We start from the raw sequence: 16796 nt of genomic DNA on the forward strand, positions 1-16796 counted from the left end.
CGAAGGTAAGAATTTCACAGGTCATTTCATGTTGGAATCAATGCTACCAAGCAAGGAATTTTCCCTCATTGAACTTCAATACCAGCTGTAGCCCCTTGGCCACGCCCCCCGAAGGTGGGGATAGGGAAGGAACCCCAAGCTGGGGTGGCCCATACTGAGCCATTGTCGACCTCCTTTTCCTGATTCTGGGGGAGCTCTTGGAGGGAACTCTGGGACTCCCACACCCTCAGAGTCAAGAGCAGCTATCAGGAGGGTCCTTAGCAAAATGTCTGACCTTGCGACCATTGAGGTATTGGGCCAGAAGCCAAAGGCCCGTGGGGACCTCCTTCACCCCTAGGAGGAACGTGGAACTCCTTGTGTGGCACTCAAGACTCTTCAGTGGCAGCCCAAATCTGTCTTTCCACATGCCCCATCTAGCCAACTGGTTCCTACTCTGGCTTCAAACCCCCTTGTCACCATTTCTGGGGAGCCCTTTCTCAACCTCTCCAGTCCCTGCCCCCAGTCTGAGCCAGGGCCTCCTGTGGGATCCCAGCTTCCTTAGGATCCCAGCCCCAACCACCCTAAGTCATCACTGCCTGTTTGTGTGCCTCTCTCGTCCCCAAGGCTGGGAAGACAGTGTCTCTTCTGTCTCTCTAGCCCAGCACCCAGCACGGGGTCTGCAGCAGGGAGATGCCTGGTAACCCTTTGCCGCACTGAAGAAGGTACATTTTGGTGTCCACGTGCTGACATCGGTTCCTTTCACAGAGCTGCTCTCACTCTGTAGGGAAAGGGGCCTGTGAAGAATAGTGAGAGGCTGGGGGAAGGCCAACATCTAACATCCCGCAGATGTGGATTCAAATCCTGTTTAGCTGTTCAACCGATTTAGCTGAGCTGGAGTACTCACACCTGTTAAAGGGGGATCCTAATCCCCACCGCAGAGGCAGATAGGGGGTGATGAAAAAGTGAGAAAATGTGAGAAAAGTACCATGCACAGCTCAGGTAAACACTTGCTGTTAAATCACGTGTCAGAACCGTAGAAAGTACAGAAAGCCCGGATGCCCAGGGCTGAGCGGGAACTCATTCTGCCCAATGGACCGGCACAGGGAAAACCCTCTAGTTGAGGGGACTTTGAGCTGGGCTTTGGAGGATGAGTAGGAGCTTCCCACAGATGTCAGAGGACATGGAGATGAGAAGGCTGAGAGTCACTCAGGCAGGGGACTCCCAGCCTCAACGTGGAGCTATAGCAGGACACATTTTAAGATGTAAAAAAAGTACTTCTCTTCCCAAGCTTTGGTCAGAATTCTAATCCAGGATTTGACTAAAGGTGTAAAATGACCGAAGAAGGGTCAAAGGCCCCTTCGCTATAAGTCAACTGGTTAAAAGGTCAACTGGTCCATCCGTCTGTAGCTAAGCCACCCGCGTACCTTTGTCCCTTAACCGGCTTCCTTTGTGCTCGAAGTGAGTTCGCCATGAGTGAGTAGGGGAAGGAGACTCCCCCCTGTTTCCTGGGTTCCTAGCCAATAGGCTGGGCCCATGGCCAAGCAGCCCCCTTTCCTCCCTCTCCAAGAGCCTGACTCTCTTCCTGGCTGGGCTCTTCATTTCTCTCTGTAGCCTTGACCCAGGACAGTGATACCTCATCCACATGGAGAAATAAGCCCCCTTTCCTGGGCTGGGGAGGGACAGGAGGCAGGGCCCGTTTTCTAGGTCAGAACTCTTTGCCCTTGGCCTTCCTCCCCTAGCCCATGTTTTTTAAAGCTAGACCTTGGGTTGGGGGGGGAGGCAGAGAGTGTGGATGCTTCTGTGTGTGTGACTGAGTGTGAATGCCTGTGTGGAGAAAGGGAGGGAGAGAGAACAGAGCCTGGGAGTGTGCGTGTGCGTGTGGAGAGAGACGGTGACAGAGAGAGAGAGAGAGAACAGAGCCTGGAGTGTGTGTGTGGGGCTGTGTGGCTGCGTGACTGCGTGCTAAGGAGACTGTGGGGTGTGTGTGTGTGTGTGTGTGTGTGGCACTCCAGCAGCAAGCTGTACCTTAAAGGCACAGACTGCCTCTGCCCTGCTCCCCTCCACTCCCACCCCTGGCCGGAACCACCTTCCACCACCATCAGCTGGGAACCAGAGCAGGGCCGGTCCCCAGTGACTCCTGCCTGAAGGGAGAGAAGCAAGCCCAGCCCTCGCCGACCACCCCCCTCCCTGGCTGAGCTTTGAGCACTCGGAAAGGGGTCCTACGGGAGGGAGGAGGAAGGGGCTTTATTCCTGAGGAAAGCGTGGCCTCCCGGAGAGAGGACTGGGGCCTGGGGAGGTGTGGAGGCCCAGCTCTGGGGCCACACTGCTGGCTGGGGTTCATCATTTTCCATGGGTGGGGTCGGTGGAGGGAGGCCACAACCTCCACACCTTTTTTGCAGGGCCAGGACAATTGCACGCAGTTGGGCAGCGGTCAGATGCAGACCACGAGGGTGTGCGCGGTGGTGGGACCACGGTGGGGGTCTCTGCTGCACCTAGGGGGCCCCCACCTCAGGTCTGCGTTCACAGGCAGCCTTCGTGCCATCTTGGCAGCTGGCGCTGGCCGGGCAGAGAGTGGGGGGTGTCGGTTTTCTCCCCACAGCAACCTGCCCCTCTCCCCACCCTGACACCGGTTTTGGCTCCAAGGCAGGAGGTGATGGGTGGGGCACTGGGAAGCTAAGACCTAGTTTCTCACCACGCTGCCTCCGCCTGCGACTCGCTGTGGGACCCTGAACAGGTTCCTCACCCTCTCTGGGCTTCCGTTGTCTGCTCTGTATAATGAGACAGTTGGGTTGACGGGCTCCACCGGCTCTTCTAGCTCTGACATTCCCCGCTTCTGGGTCCTGGGACGGGCGTCAACTGATGAGAACATGTCTCCATCTAAGAAGAGGATGAGAAATTACCCAACCCTGAATCCTCCCGAGTCTATCCCAGAGCCATAAAAAATGTGCACTGAAGCGGGCATGAAAACCTGGTCCGACTCCTCCTTCCACTGTCGGGGAAACTGAGGCTACGAGGGAGAGAGTGGACGCACAGGGTGTGGGAGCCGAGGCCAGGACTGGAGCCCTAGCTTGAAGCCCCGAGGCAGAGCGTGAGTCGCCCCAGGGAGCCGCGGGAGCCGGGTAGCAGGGAGGAGGAGGAGAAGCCCGGGGCGCGCCCCTCCAGCCGCGGCCCCCGCGGGCCCCTTCCGGCCCCTCCCCCAGCCGGCACACCGTCCCGCCACCTGCTCCCCCGCCCACCGGGGCGGGGCTGCCGCCCCCCCGTCCCCATGGCAACGCGCAGCCCCGGCCGGCAGCCCAGGCCTCCCTGCCGCGGTGCAGCCCATCTGGCCCCAAGCCCGCCCCAGCTGAGCCGCCCGACGTCCCGGTCGCCGGGGGCCCTCATAGCCCCGCAGAGGTCTGAGACTAGGGCAGGAGCGCCGGGCGTCGGGTGTCTACCCATACCAGCACCTGGGCTAGCCGCTGGGCTCATCCTGATGGGTCAGAAGCCGCCCTAGAAGCCATCCAGGACGCGCCGCACACCCCACCCCCGCCCCTGCCGCCCCGAAGGTCCACCCAATAAGGTCCACCCAATAGGGCAGGAGACAGCGTCTCAGGATTAGAGGCCGGCTTTCTGGAGCCAGCCACTGGTTGCAAATCCCCAGGTAGTGTGATCCTGGGCAATTGACTTAACCTTTTACCCATCTGAAATTGGAGATGATCACAGAACCTGTCTCATAGGGTGCTTGTGAAGGTTAAATGGGTCAATAAAGAAAAATACATGAAGTCAGCGTTCAGTAAATATCAGCTATTATTATGAGTGCAGGTGGCAGGTGCTGCAAGAGAGCCATGGCAGCCTGGAGCGGGAGTCCTAACCCAGCCTGGGAGCAGCAGGGCTGGCTTCCTGCAGGAGGCCATGCTGCTGGAATCTGAGGAAGTAGCAGTTAGCCAGGAAACCCAAGGGAAGAGGGAACAGCAGCGGCAAAGACATAGAGGTGGAAAAATAGCATGGGAGGGGCAGTTAAGGGAGACTTACAAAGCCCTTCAGTGTCCTGGAGAGTATAGAAAAGCTTGGCTTTTAGTCAAAGGGCACTGAGACAGGAGCCTCTGTAGAACAGAGGCATGACCTGTCCCTTGTTTTCCTAGAGATCATTCTAGGGGCCATATATAGAGTGGCTTGGAGGAGCCAGTGGTCCTTTTGGGAGATGATGAGGCCTGAACGAGGGGAGATGCAAGGTCAATGGGAGATGGGGACAGATTTATGGTGATGAAGGAAGTAGACCTGGCAGGATGGTGACCTATGGGCTGGAAGTAGCTGGAAAAGGGGCTAAGGATGGACACGGACATTCAGGTGGCCGGCTTGAGCACTGAGAGTGGGGTAGGGCCAGAAGAGGGGCAGGTCTGGGGGTGGCAGGTGCTGCCCAGCTTGAGAACACTTGAGTTTGGAGCCAGGAGACCTGGAGACCCAGGCTGGAGAGATGGACACAGGGACATCGGTGCCTGGAGGGTAACAGATCCTGCCAGGGTCTGAGAGCTGCCCCCAAGTCAGCAGAGGGTGGGGGCCCTCACCAGACCAGAGAAGAGGATTTATGCTTCACAACTGGATTCTAAGCTTTGTTTTCCTGGAACCAAGTAGAATATGTCCAAATGACTTCTGACCCAAATTGCCTATGTGCCATTATCGCTGAGGTTTGGGGGTTTGGGAGGGTTGTTTGGGGATGAGGGAGAGGCAGGAGAGTACAAGGAGATACCACGTTGTGCTGACCCGTCCTAGCTCTGTCGATTGCCAGCTGGGAGGTCTTAGGCAAGTCTTCTCACCATGCCTCAGTTTCCTCCCAGCTACCTACCTTGCATGGTTATTGTAAGAATTCAGTGGGGGAGACCCAGCTGGCTTAGTCGTTGGAACATACAACTCTTGATCTCGGGGTTGTGCGTTTGAGCCCCATGATGGGTGTAGAGATTACTTAAAAATAAAATCTTAAGGGGCACCTGGGTGGCTAAGTGGGTTAAGCGTCTGCCTTCAGCTCAGGTCACAGTCCCAGGGTCCTGGGATCGAGCCCCAAGTAGGGTTCCCTGCTCAGTGGGGAGTCTGCTTCTCCCTTTCCCTCTGCCTCTCCCCCTGTTCATGCTCTCTCTCTCTCTCTCTCACTCTTTCAAATAAATAAAATCTTTTTCAAAAAACAAATAAAATCTTTAAAAATAAATAAAATAAATAAAAAAGAAAAAGCATTAAATGGGGGAATGGAGTGCTGGGCACGAAGCTCCCTGCATGAGCTCTAGCCATCTTTATTAAAAATGCAAATTCTAGAATCTTCTCCAAAATCCAAGAATATGAATTTCCATGGATGGATCCGAGAATCTGCAGATAAAATTGGCCCATCATTGGATCAAAGCCTCCAACTACCATGCTGGGACTCCTCCAACACTGGTCCTTCCATGGGGTGGTCCACCCCTCATATTTGTACCCTGCTGCAAGAGTTTAAATAGCAGTCCCCTTGCCAGGTTCTTCCTTCTCCTCCCACCTTCTTTACCCCTACTGCGAAAGTCCTTGCATGCAGGCCCCATGTCCAAACTCCTTCCTTGTCCATCCCTCAGGCCTAAGGTTGCAGCACAACCCACTGGGAGAATAGACCCAGCTTTTGGATGTGGTCTCAGAGCTCTTTGGGCAGGGAATTGCAGCTACCAGGCACCTGGAGTACGATCTAGAATGATAAACTTGGGCTCTAGGCGGCATGTCCCCTTGGCCTCGTGTATCCCACACCTGGAAGAAAGGGGCGGGACTGGAGGCAGGCATAGGGGAACTGAGAGAACAGAGCCAGAGCAGAGGTCCAGGGGCCCACATCTGTGGGCTCCCCTGCCTCTGTTTCTATCAGCCTTCACCACCAGGCCCTCCGGCCAGCCTACCGCTTCCCAGCGGCCAGATCATGGAGACCGAAGCCACTCGTCTATCTGCCTGCTCCCTGCCCGACTGAGGTCACCTCAGACTTGGCTTCCAGCCTCTGCTGGACCTGAGAAGTATGGGGTTCTGGGGCCTCCCACACAGCTACCTCATGGGCTGTCACAGTCCATACATGCCTGTCCCTGGCTTGACAGGAGAGGTTACATTCTTCTTCTTTTTTTTTTTTTAAGATTTTATTTTTTTATTTGATAGAGAAAGCACGAGCTGGGGGAGGGGCAGAGGGAGAAGCAGTCTCCCCGCTGAGCAGGGAGCCTGACATGGGACCTCCATCCCAGGACCCTGAGATCATGACCTGAGCCAAAGGCAGACGCTCAACCAACTGAGCCACCCAGGGGACCCTACATTAGTCTTTAAAAACGAGGACACTGAGGCTCAGAGAAGGCAAAGGAGGAATCCGTATTAAGAGCACCTGCTGAATGCCAAGTGCCGAGGCGGCGCTTGTAAAGACAAGCCCACGCGACGCTCCTGTCAGAATTCCCCCCCATTTACAGGTGAGGACACGGTGGCCCAAGGAGAGGTGAGTGTCCCCGGATCACCCAGCTGGTTGGAGGCGGAGTCAGAATTCACACATAGACTGGTCAGACCCCCCAGCCCAGACCCCAGGAACGTGTAGTAGGCCTTCAGGAAGGTCTGCCAAGAGGAGCTGGGGATGGCTGGAAACCTGGACCTGCTGCCTCCTGCGAGGGCCACGGAATGTGTGGAATGTCTACCCCCAGGGCAGGGCTGTGGGCAAGGTGACCTTTGCGAAGATAAAGTCAAATTCCAGGCCTTGGAGCCTAGCCACGGTAGACCTGGGGTGGTACGGCCAGGGACCAGAACCCAATGCCGCAGGGCACCCCAAGCCCCTCCCTGAGCCAGGAGTTACAACTGGGCCATGTGATGGGGGTGCACGAAGGGAGCCGCTGCTACGTGTCAGCCCCTGCTCTTCTCTCTCCCCGACTCTGCCTATGGCGCCTTAGCCACGATGCTTCTAACCCTGGCCCCACCGTCACCTGAACATTTCCATTAGGAGGGCCCTGGGGGGGCGCCTGGGTGGCTCTGGGGCGCCTGGGTGGCTCAGTCATTAAGCGTCTGCCTTCGGCTCAGGGCGTGATCCCAGGGTCCTGGGATCAAGCCCCACATCAGGCTCCTCCGCTGGGAGCCTGCTTCTTCCTCTCCCACTCCCCCTGCCTGTGTTTCCTCTCTCGCTGGCTGTCTCTCTCTGTGTCAAATAAATAAATAAATAAAATCTTAAAAAAAAAATAAAGGAGGGCCCTGGGGAATCTCGGCCATAACTATGCGTACCTAAGCTCGCCATGCTCCCTGTCTCCCACCAGCCTCTCTGGGGTGCCACCTCCACGCCCCGACTTGAGTGCTCAGAGGGCAGGGTGTTAGCCTTGCCTCTTCTTTCTCCCTCTTACTCCATCCAGACTCAATCTCTTTTGTCTCCGCCTTCTCTCTCTGCTGCCTCTGGCCTCCAGCCTCAGACGCTCGGACTCCATCTCCCCATGGCAGCCTGGGTAAGTTGCCAGATGTGGCAAATAAAAATACAAGACTCTCAGTTAAATATGAATTTAAGATAAACAATGAATAATTTTTTTAAAGCTTTTATTTATTTATTTGAGAGAGAGAGAGCACAAGCAGGGGGAGCAGCAGGCAGAGGGAGAGGGAGAAGCAGACTCCCCACTGAGCAGGGAGCCCAATGCGGGACTTGATCCCAGGACCCTGGGATCATGACCCGAGCTGAAGGCAAATGCTTACCCGACTGAGCCACCCAGGTGCCCCAACAATGAGTAATTTTTTAGTATAAGTATATCTTAAGTGTTGCACGGGACATACTTATGCTAAACAATTTTTTTGTTGTTTATCTGAAACTTAAATTTACTGGGCAGCTTGTATTTTACCTGGTAACTCGAAGCCAGAGTGTACTTCCTCTCTTAATTGTCTCCAGTGGTTCCATGAGGGGCGGAGAATGGAGAACTCTCCAGCACTTGGAGCACTCCTTCTCTGCCTATCACCAGCAACCATTCAATTCTCAGAAATCACTTCCTCCAGGAAGCCTTCTGGGTGAGGGGCTGCTCTGTGCCATGAGAGGCCACCATACTTCCCTTATGGGAACCCCAGGTGCACTGCTGGTCTCCATTAGTAAGAGCTCCACGAGATCAGGATCTTGTCTTTTTGGTTCGTGGTGTCCCCCTAGCCCCTAGCACCTTGCATGGCACCTGGAATGACCGAGCAAGCCCATTGCCTCTTCTGGGTCACAGTCTCCATCCATATGAGAAAGAGCCATATGAAATGGTCTCTGAGTCCCCTTCCGGCTCTGATGTCTGCCCATTTCAGCCTGACCCTGACCTCTGATCCTGGAGAGAGGCGAGAACTCTGAGCTCCACTTGGAAGACTGAGGACATTCCTGAGATCCGCCTCCATGCAGCCTCAGACAAGCTCCCTACCCTCTCTCAGCCTAGCCATTCTCTTCTGCCAGGTTCTGGGCAAGTGGGGATGACACGGCTTGCTGTAACGACCTGAGCAGGTTGGTAAGGTTGAAGTCAGAAAGGTAAGGCGCACAGCTCCTAGGAGGCCCTCAAAAACACAAGATTCCTGCCTGCTCTTCCCACTCAACTGGAAGGCTGCACGGCCAGGGGGTGCTCAGGCAGTGGGGGCTGTAAGAGCTCCAGGGGGAGGAGGGAGGGAGAAGCCGGGCTGGGAGCATTCAGGCAAGACTTTAAATCTGGTCTTCGATTTATTTATTTATTTCTTTTTAAAGGGCCTGAGCATCTTCGGTGAGGAATTCATCCAGCCTGACAGAGAGGGACAACCTGAAGTCAGCCCCCGCCCCTGTCCCTCGAGGGGGTTAAGTGTTCAGCCTGACTGCAAGGTGAGGAGCGTGTGGCTGTAAGTGGAGCAGACCCGGACACCTGGGTCCAAGGAGACCCCACTGTGGGGAACTTTGTCCAGCCTGAGAGCTCCCATAATCTCCTCTTGACCCCCTGGGTCACCCCCAAGTAAACACGCAGCTTCAAGGGGAACCGAGTGTTCATTGGCTTCAAGACAAGTGCTTCCACCACCCCCGTTCGGTTCTAGCCCCCTTTCAACCAGTGGGACCATAAGATGGGGAAATCCCAGCAGGCTCTCTTGGTGCCAGGACAGGGCCTTCCCAAGGCCCCGTAGTGGTGTCATCTAAACAATTTGGGGTCAAGAGCAGGGGATGGTTCCTTGTAGGACAGGTAGTCCAGGGGTCTAGTGCTATGAGCCCCCAGAAATGAATTCCTGCCTCTGAATACCAGGCTGTCTCACTCCACTTCTGTCTCCTCCTTAGGCTCTTCCTTCTCCCCTCTCCTGCCTCCTACCTTCTCTGGCTCCCTGTCTCTTCCCACCCCTGCTGANNTAGCTTCCCAGGCCCAATAATCAGGCCCCATCTGACCTCAAGGCTAAAGAGCCAAGGAGAGGGAGGCAGGGAGGGGGAAAGGAGGAGGGAATAGGATTCATCTGCACGGAGACCTGGTCCCTGCTCCTCACCTTTGCCTCCCTTGTCTCCTAGAGCTCCCCCCAGTCACCCCACAAGGCAGAACCTATTTATAGGGGAGCAAACTCAGTCTCCAAGAGCAGAGATGTTCCGACAGGCACCACAGGACTGATAAGGAGCCAGCTTCCATATACCTCCTCCTCAAGCTAGGGCTCCAAGGTGAAATCTGGGAGCTGAAACTGACCCTGGAGGAAGAAGAGCATCTCACCTGCCCCGAGGCCCTCGGTTCTAGAGCAGGTCATTCAGGGCTGAAGCCAGTGAGAGCAGGCAGGAGGGCTGGCCTGGCCAGTCCCTGTCCCAAACAGGTTGGGTGGCCTGAGGCAAGTCGCTTCACCTTTCTGAAGAGCCTTTGTCCAGTTAAAATCTGGCCAGAGTGACCTCTGCCCTCAAGGGAAAAGTGGGAAGTGCCCTGGCTTAGAGCTGGACTTGATTTCAGATTCTGGTTCTGCTTTTCCCTAGTTGAGTAGCTAGAGACCAGTCACTCCCCACCCCTGCGAAACGGGGGTGACCAGGCCATCCCCTTGGGGTTTCACTGAAGATAGGGCATCTTAGCGGGCTCCACCGTTGGGGCGCATGTGGTGGGGAGAAACGCGCTGAGGAAGCCTGGGGACGGTGTAGGGACTTAGGGACCCAGGCCTACAAGATTCTCACCACCTTGCTATGGGACCAGGCAGGTGGCTCCCCCCTCCCATCCCACCCCCCACGAGGCCAAAGCACTAGAGACTCATGTCTGACTTTTCAGCCTCTTGGACCCCCAGAAAGCACACCCTCACCCCATCTTACCATCGCGGCCCATACATACCCATCCTGCTCCAGTCTTCCCCGTGCTGGCCCTGGGCTCTGTTCCCACCTCATCCCCAGAACAAAAGGGACATTTGACATTCTTTGTCCTATGCAGACTCATGTTCTGAGTGTGGGTCCCGCCAGGCCTTGCAGCTGGGACCGGCCACCTTCCCCCAAGGCCTGGGGCAGCTCTTTAAGAGCTTTGCACTGGAGTAGAGAGACACAGAGGGGGGAGGGCAGGAGGGGCCTCAAAGGAGAGTCCCAACCCCCACAGTCAGAACTGGCAGGAAGGAAACCTGCTTGGGGGGGTGGGGAAGGGTGCCAGAGAGGCGCAGCAGAGAGGACTGCACTAGGAGGACTTGTCTGAGATTGGGGTAGGGGCAGAGTTGGGGCTCAAACCTACTCTTCTCCTGGCTCCCAGCTAGGGGTTCCTTTCACTAACTAGTTTTTTAGTAAATTTTAAAGGAACTGGTCCCAACTCTGCCCTGATTTCTTGTATGACCTTGGGTGAGTTCCTTTCCCTCTCTGGGCCTTCGTCTCCCTGGTGCAAGATGAGAGATTTCCTGAGCCCTGGCCAGGCTCCGGGATACCACAGACAAGCCCTGCTCCCGGAATCTGGTTCTAGCATTCCATCAAGAAGGACCACAAAATGACTCTGGAGGTAAATTATGTTTCCATGCACGTAGGATCCCCCAGAATGAATCTAGCCTCCCTGCCCTCAAACAGATACAGCTCTGGACAACCTCCGAAGCTCTTTACTCCCCTTGGTCTATCGATAAGCTTGTGAGACAAACAAGACCAAATAGTGTCCTCCCTTTACAGAAAATAAGGCTGCAGGCACCCAGAGGACAGGCCCCAACCCGCCCTGGGAGTGATCCCTGAGCCAAGGGGGAAAGATGGACAGCGGATGTTCTGGGCTGGGGGCAGGGGGCCCACGTGAGCAAGGGCGGGAGCAGCCGCACAAGTGCTGGGTTCCTTAGGCTGGGGCAGGAGTGTGGGCTCTACCTGAGGGGAGCAGACACAGGAGGCTGGAGGGTGTTGGCTATCTGGCTAAGGAGTTTGTCCTGTGGGTGCTGAGGAAACGCGTTTCTGCCAGGCCTGTTTATCCGCTACTGTTGTCGGAAAGGGAATAATTGGTGGGCCCAGACGGAGACCCCGGGGAGCCAGGACAGCTGTCCACACAGGTAGCTTCTGACAAAGGGGCCAGGGAGACTCCACAGGCCATGGGGGAGGGGGAGCGGAGCAATTCCTCTCGGGGAAAGAGGGGAAGTGAGCGGGGAGATGAAGCAGGGGAGAGGAAATGAAAGATTAAGTGCATAAAGGCCATAAAGCTCAGAAATGTCCAGGCCGGATGGATTCCCAGTTTATAGATACATTTGTGTTTGAGGATGGTCACCCCGGCCTGATAGCCCAGCAGGAGCAGCCACCCAAGGAGGGAGAGGAGATCCTGGAGGCTGGAAGGGACCCCTCATGCCCCTGACCTCCTCTCTGCCCCCCCCCAACCATTCCCAACCTACCCCCAGCTCCTCCGGCTGGCTGACAGCCCAGCTGGAAGCAATTGTGGGAGCCCCCAGCCTGGAGAGCTGCATCCCACAAAGGGCCCTGGTAAATAGCAGCCCACACCCCAGACGGCCTGCACAGCCCCCCTCCTTTGCAGCCCCCTGCCCGGAAATTTAAAACAACTGCTCAACATAGTCTTAAATCCTCCAGGAAGGAGCTCCGGTAAGAAGGCCAGGCAGGAAGCCTGAGACCTGCCAAGGCCCTGCCTGGAACTCCCTCCCTCCCCAGCTCCCACACTGAACTCCCCAGAAATACCCCCCCCCATCAGCCATGGGCTTCCCAGCCCCTGGGGTTCCTGTGCTGGGGTTCACTGCAGTTCCACCTTGTCAGAATTGCCAAGGAGACTGTGAGCACCCCGGCTTCCATCCCACACGAGGGCCGCCACAGAGCACAGACAAAGTGTATGTATGAAGGGTGAATAAACAAAGCCACCAGGTGACCCTGACCCATCACTCTGTTCTTTGGGCCTCAGTTGCCTCATCTGTCAAATGGGCATAATAACTTTTACCATCTACTTCCCAGAGTTGTGAGAGTTAAATAAGAACCTTCGTGCAAGTATTTTAGGAGCGGCAAAGCTGGCCTGCCTTCCAGGCCTTGGTGTGCTGGTCTGTAAAAGGAGGCTCCCTCCCAGCTTTGCTATTCTGACACTTGGGATGCTCCTTAAATACCCGCTGGGCATTCGGGGGAGGAGAGAGGATGCAGTGTTGGGAAACAGAGTCCTGTCCAGGGCTCGGAAGGCCACTACTCTTGTTCCAGTGTGGCCCCTGCCTCGCTGTATGATCTTCTCTGGGCCTCAGTTTTCTTCTCTGTACAATGGGAGTGGGTGGACACAGGATGCCCGACGCCTACACTCAGGCTCTGTGATGACAGGACATTATCCAGAGGGCAGTGGGCAACCACTGATGGGCTTGGAGCAGGGAGTAACACGATCCCAGTCATGTTTCAGAGCCCTTGCTCTGGCAGTGGCGTGGTTTGTGGGCAGAAGGGCAGGGAGGCCAGAGTCTGGAGGACTGGAAGAGGGCTGTGGCCTTTGCTCAGGCAATAGAAGACGGCAGCCTGAGTGCCTTCTTCATGCTGTGCTAGGCATAGACTCCTCTGCCTCTTTCCTATGTCCCTGCTTTTTCAGAATCACCCATCTAAGACAGAGTTCAGGGGCTACGTCCTCCCGAAGGTCTTCCCGGCACGTCTCCGATGCAGTCACTTCCTCTGCCTTGCGGTTTCCCAGCTCTGTGCACCTCCATCACTGTGTGGATCACTGTGTTGTGTGTGTGTGTGTGTGTGTGTGTGTGTGTGCGTGCACGTGCACGTTCTCTCCCGGGCTGTGAGCTCCTGAGGTCAGGGTGGGTCCCCGCCATCCCCACATCATCTCTGGTACCCATCACCTGGCCTGGCCCAGGGGAGGTACTCGGTACACGCCTGCAGAGTGCTGGGGGTGCCGGAGCGGCCCACTCTCTGAGCCCACCTGCCCGATGGGAGACTGGGCTCCAGCCCCAGCTTAACTGCTCATAGCCCTGTGACCTTGGGCCCATTGCTTCTCCTTTCTGGACCAAGGACATTTTTTGACCAAATAGGAATCACCCTGATTATTCATTCTTTTTTTTTTTTTAAGATTTTATTTATTTATTTGACAGAGAGAGAGACAGCCAGCGAGAGAGGGAACACAAGCAGGGAGAGTAGGAGAGGAAGAAGCAGGCTCCCAGAGGAGGAGCCTGATGCGGGGCTCGATCCCAGAATGCCAGGATCAGGCAGACGCTTAACGACTGAGCTACCCAGGCGCCCCTGATTATTCATTCTTGAGTCAGACTCTGAAGGGAGGGAGCGCCCTTAGCCTCCCCCCCCATTTCCTTTGCCGTGGATCACAGTGAGCTGTGACAAGCTGGATTCCCACCAGAACACAGGCTCACTGAGAACCTGATCCCTGGGTCCTGCACGGTGCTGTGCCCAGAGGGGAGCTAGACAGGCCTGTGTAGAGGCCCTTGTCCACTCCACAGCCCCAAGAGAGGGAGCCTAGTAAGATCTCCGTAAGCAGTGATGTTTATGAAACCCAGGGCTTAGCAAGAGGCCAGGAGCACTCAGTGTCCAGGCCACAGCCCAGCCTCTGTCCCCACACCCTCCCACCCAGCCATCCTCGGGGAGCTAGCTAGTCTGGCCTCCCCTGAGAGGTGTGGGGAAGGGGCGCTGTCAGCCCCCAAAGCAGATGGGTCTCTAGCCAGCTCCATGCTGCCCCAGGCAAGCCCTGCATGAATCTCAGCCAGGATCCCCCTCCCACTCCCCCCGCCCCCACGGGCTGGGACAGACCTCAGCCAGCAGGCCTCCCAGCTTTGATCAATACAGGGCAGGCAGCCAAGGCGGCTGCAGGCTCCATCCTCCCAGGAGGCCCCAGCTCAGCCGGGGTCACATGGGGGAGGGGCCCCACAGCTTGGCTCAGGGGCTCTGGGGGTGGGGCGGGGCTGGGGAGAGCAGGAAAGGCAAGCATCACTCCTGCGGCGCTTCACCCCTTCACCTGCTCACTCCTTCACCCACACTGGAGGGGTCCACAAATATTTGCTGAGCGTCAGCTTTGCACCGGGCACTGGCATTGGCCCCGGGGCACGGGGAAGACAAGACGGCAGCTCTTGTGAAACTGATGCTCTCGTCTGGGAGAGAGACAGCAGGTGAATGAAACAAACGAAAATAAGGGGTAGTTTTAAAAGGTGATACATACAAAATAGGGTACATGGACAGAGAGATGGGGCGACATGGCACACTGTGAGGCAGGAGGAGGCCAAGGAGGATAACGTCTGAGCAGGGACTCAAATCAAGAAGAGACGCCCACCAGGCTGCCTCAGTCCGACTCCCAGGAGCAGACACTAAGATAGAGAGCTGCATGCAGGAAGGGGTGAGTGAGTGAGAGAAGCAGGGCAGAGTAAAAGAGGGAGTCTGGTACACTGAAGTCATAGCAAAGGCCTCAGCTGAACCGCATGGCTCAAGGAGAAGGAGAGCGTCTCTAAGTTGTCCCAGTTCCAGGCAACGGGCCCAGCCTTTGTACCCTCACACTGACCAGCCCCTGGGTAGCTAGCTGCTCGGAGGAAGGGGCAAGGCTTTGGGCAAGCTGGCTATCTTCAGAGGAGGCATTCCAACAGAGTCTCAACTGAGAGCAGCCAGGGGAATGAGCACCTCAGCCCCAAAGGGGAGCCTAGGTGGCACCCTTCAGCACTGAGGAGGTGTCCTATGATTTGGCGGAAGAACATTCCAGATAGAGCAACAGCAAGTGAAAATCCCTGAGGCAGAAATGAGCGTAGCCTGTCTAAGGCACGGAAAGAAGGCCAGCGTCGTGGAGTGTGCCGGATGGAGAGTCACAGGACAGTGGTCAGAGGGCAGGCCAAGGCCAACCCAGAAGGGCCTGTGAACCAAAGGACTTCATTCTCCGTGTAAAGGGCCACCCCAAAGGGCCTTAAGAGGAGCATGGTCTGATAATTACCTGTTAACACTACCCCGGCTTCTGGGTGGAGCAGGGAAGGGGACAGGGAGAGCAGTGGGAAGCCATGGGAGGGTCCAGGTGAGAGGGCTCCAGATAAATCTTGGCTGTCAAGGGGGATGTTGTAGAGATGCTTCCGGCATCCTGTGGGGGATATTAAACCAGATGAATTTCTCTTTTTTCAACCTTAAGATCTTGAAATCTTTTGGCTTGGAGAAGCCAAAAGCCAACCTCAGGGACTCCTAGTTCCTCTCTCCAGCCTGTGCACGAAGTCTCTTTCCAAAACTGGTGGCTAGCGACCACGCGGCCCCTGTGGTGCCCCATAGGGACTGAGGAGCTCACTCCTGCCATGGATTACTCTGCTGGAAAGTTCTGAGAGCACCCTCCTTGTAGCTATTCCCGGGGAACCCTGCTCTGCTCTGGGTCACACTAACCACACCTCTTCCTTTTGCCCCAATAGTCCCCAAAAGGTGAGGACGCGCTCCCGTCTCCACCCCACCCCATATCTTGTCGGTGATGGTCTCAGATGCTGCCCCCTCCCTACCTCAAGCTGGGCTCCTTGCCAGCCCAGCAGCTCCTTGCTATGATGTGCAGCCGATTCTGCAAAGGTGTGGAGAGAAGTCATTTTGGAGAATTTGTAAGAGGAAAACATTCTCTTCTTTTCTTGTTTCTAATTTTTTTGAAAGGTTTATTTATTTGAGAGAGAGATATAGAGAGAGAGAGAGTATGCAGAGGAGGGAGGGGCAGAGGGAGAGGAGGAGAATCTCAAGCAGACTCCCCACTGGCACAGAGTCCGACACAGCTCGATCTCACAACCCTGAGATCATGACCTGAGCCAAAATCAAGAGTTGGACGCTTAACCAACTGAGCCACCCACACGCCCCATTTTCTCCTTTTTAAAAAACTTTTTTTGGAATACATTTTCTTCTGAGGTCTGATGCATGTAGAGGCATAACCAGGCCGGGAGTTAGGACGGCTGGGCTCCAGCCTGTCTATGGGACTTCGGACTAGTGTCATCCCCTTTCTGGGCTTATTTGCTCTTCTGTAAATGAGGCTGGCCAACTGGGTGGTTTTTTTTTTTTAATCAATTTTTAATTTTTTTATTTTTTAAAGATTTTATTTACTTATTTGTCAGAGAGAGAGAGAGAGTGGGAGAGTGAGCACAAGCAGGGGGAGCGGCAGGCAGAGCGAGAAGCAGACTCCCCGCTGAGCAGGGAACCCGATGCGGAACTCGATCCCAGGACCCTGGGATCATGATCTGAGCTGAAGGCAGATGCTTAACCCACTGAGCCACCCAGGCGCCCCGCGGGTGGTTTTTAAAAGGTGCACCAACATATTGTGAGTCCATGTCTAGCTCTGTCCTTGTTCTTTCTTCAAAACCTGAGCCAAAGGCTTTTCTGTTCTCTTTGCCTATGACCCTTAGGGACAGATAACTCCAGACTCTTGGAGCTAGAAATATCTCGAAAAGTCTAGCCAGCTCCCCATCCACCATGCCACTGCTTTGCTGCACTTCATTTCGATATCACCATCGGTTGATTATCTTTACCTCCAGAGTTTGTACACCTCCAAACATGGGGAGCT

Source organism: Ursus maritimus, unplaced genomic scaffold, assembly GCF_017311325.1.
Source record: "Ursus maritimus isolate PB19 unplaced genomic scaffold, ASM1731132v1 scaffold_12, whole genome shotgun sequence".
NCBI lineage: Eukaryota > Metazoa > Chordata > Mammalia > Carnivora > Ursidae > Ursus > Ursus maritimus.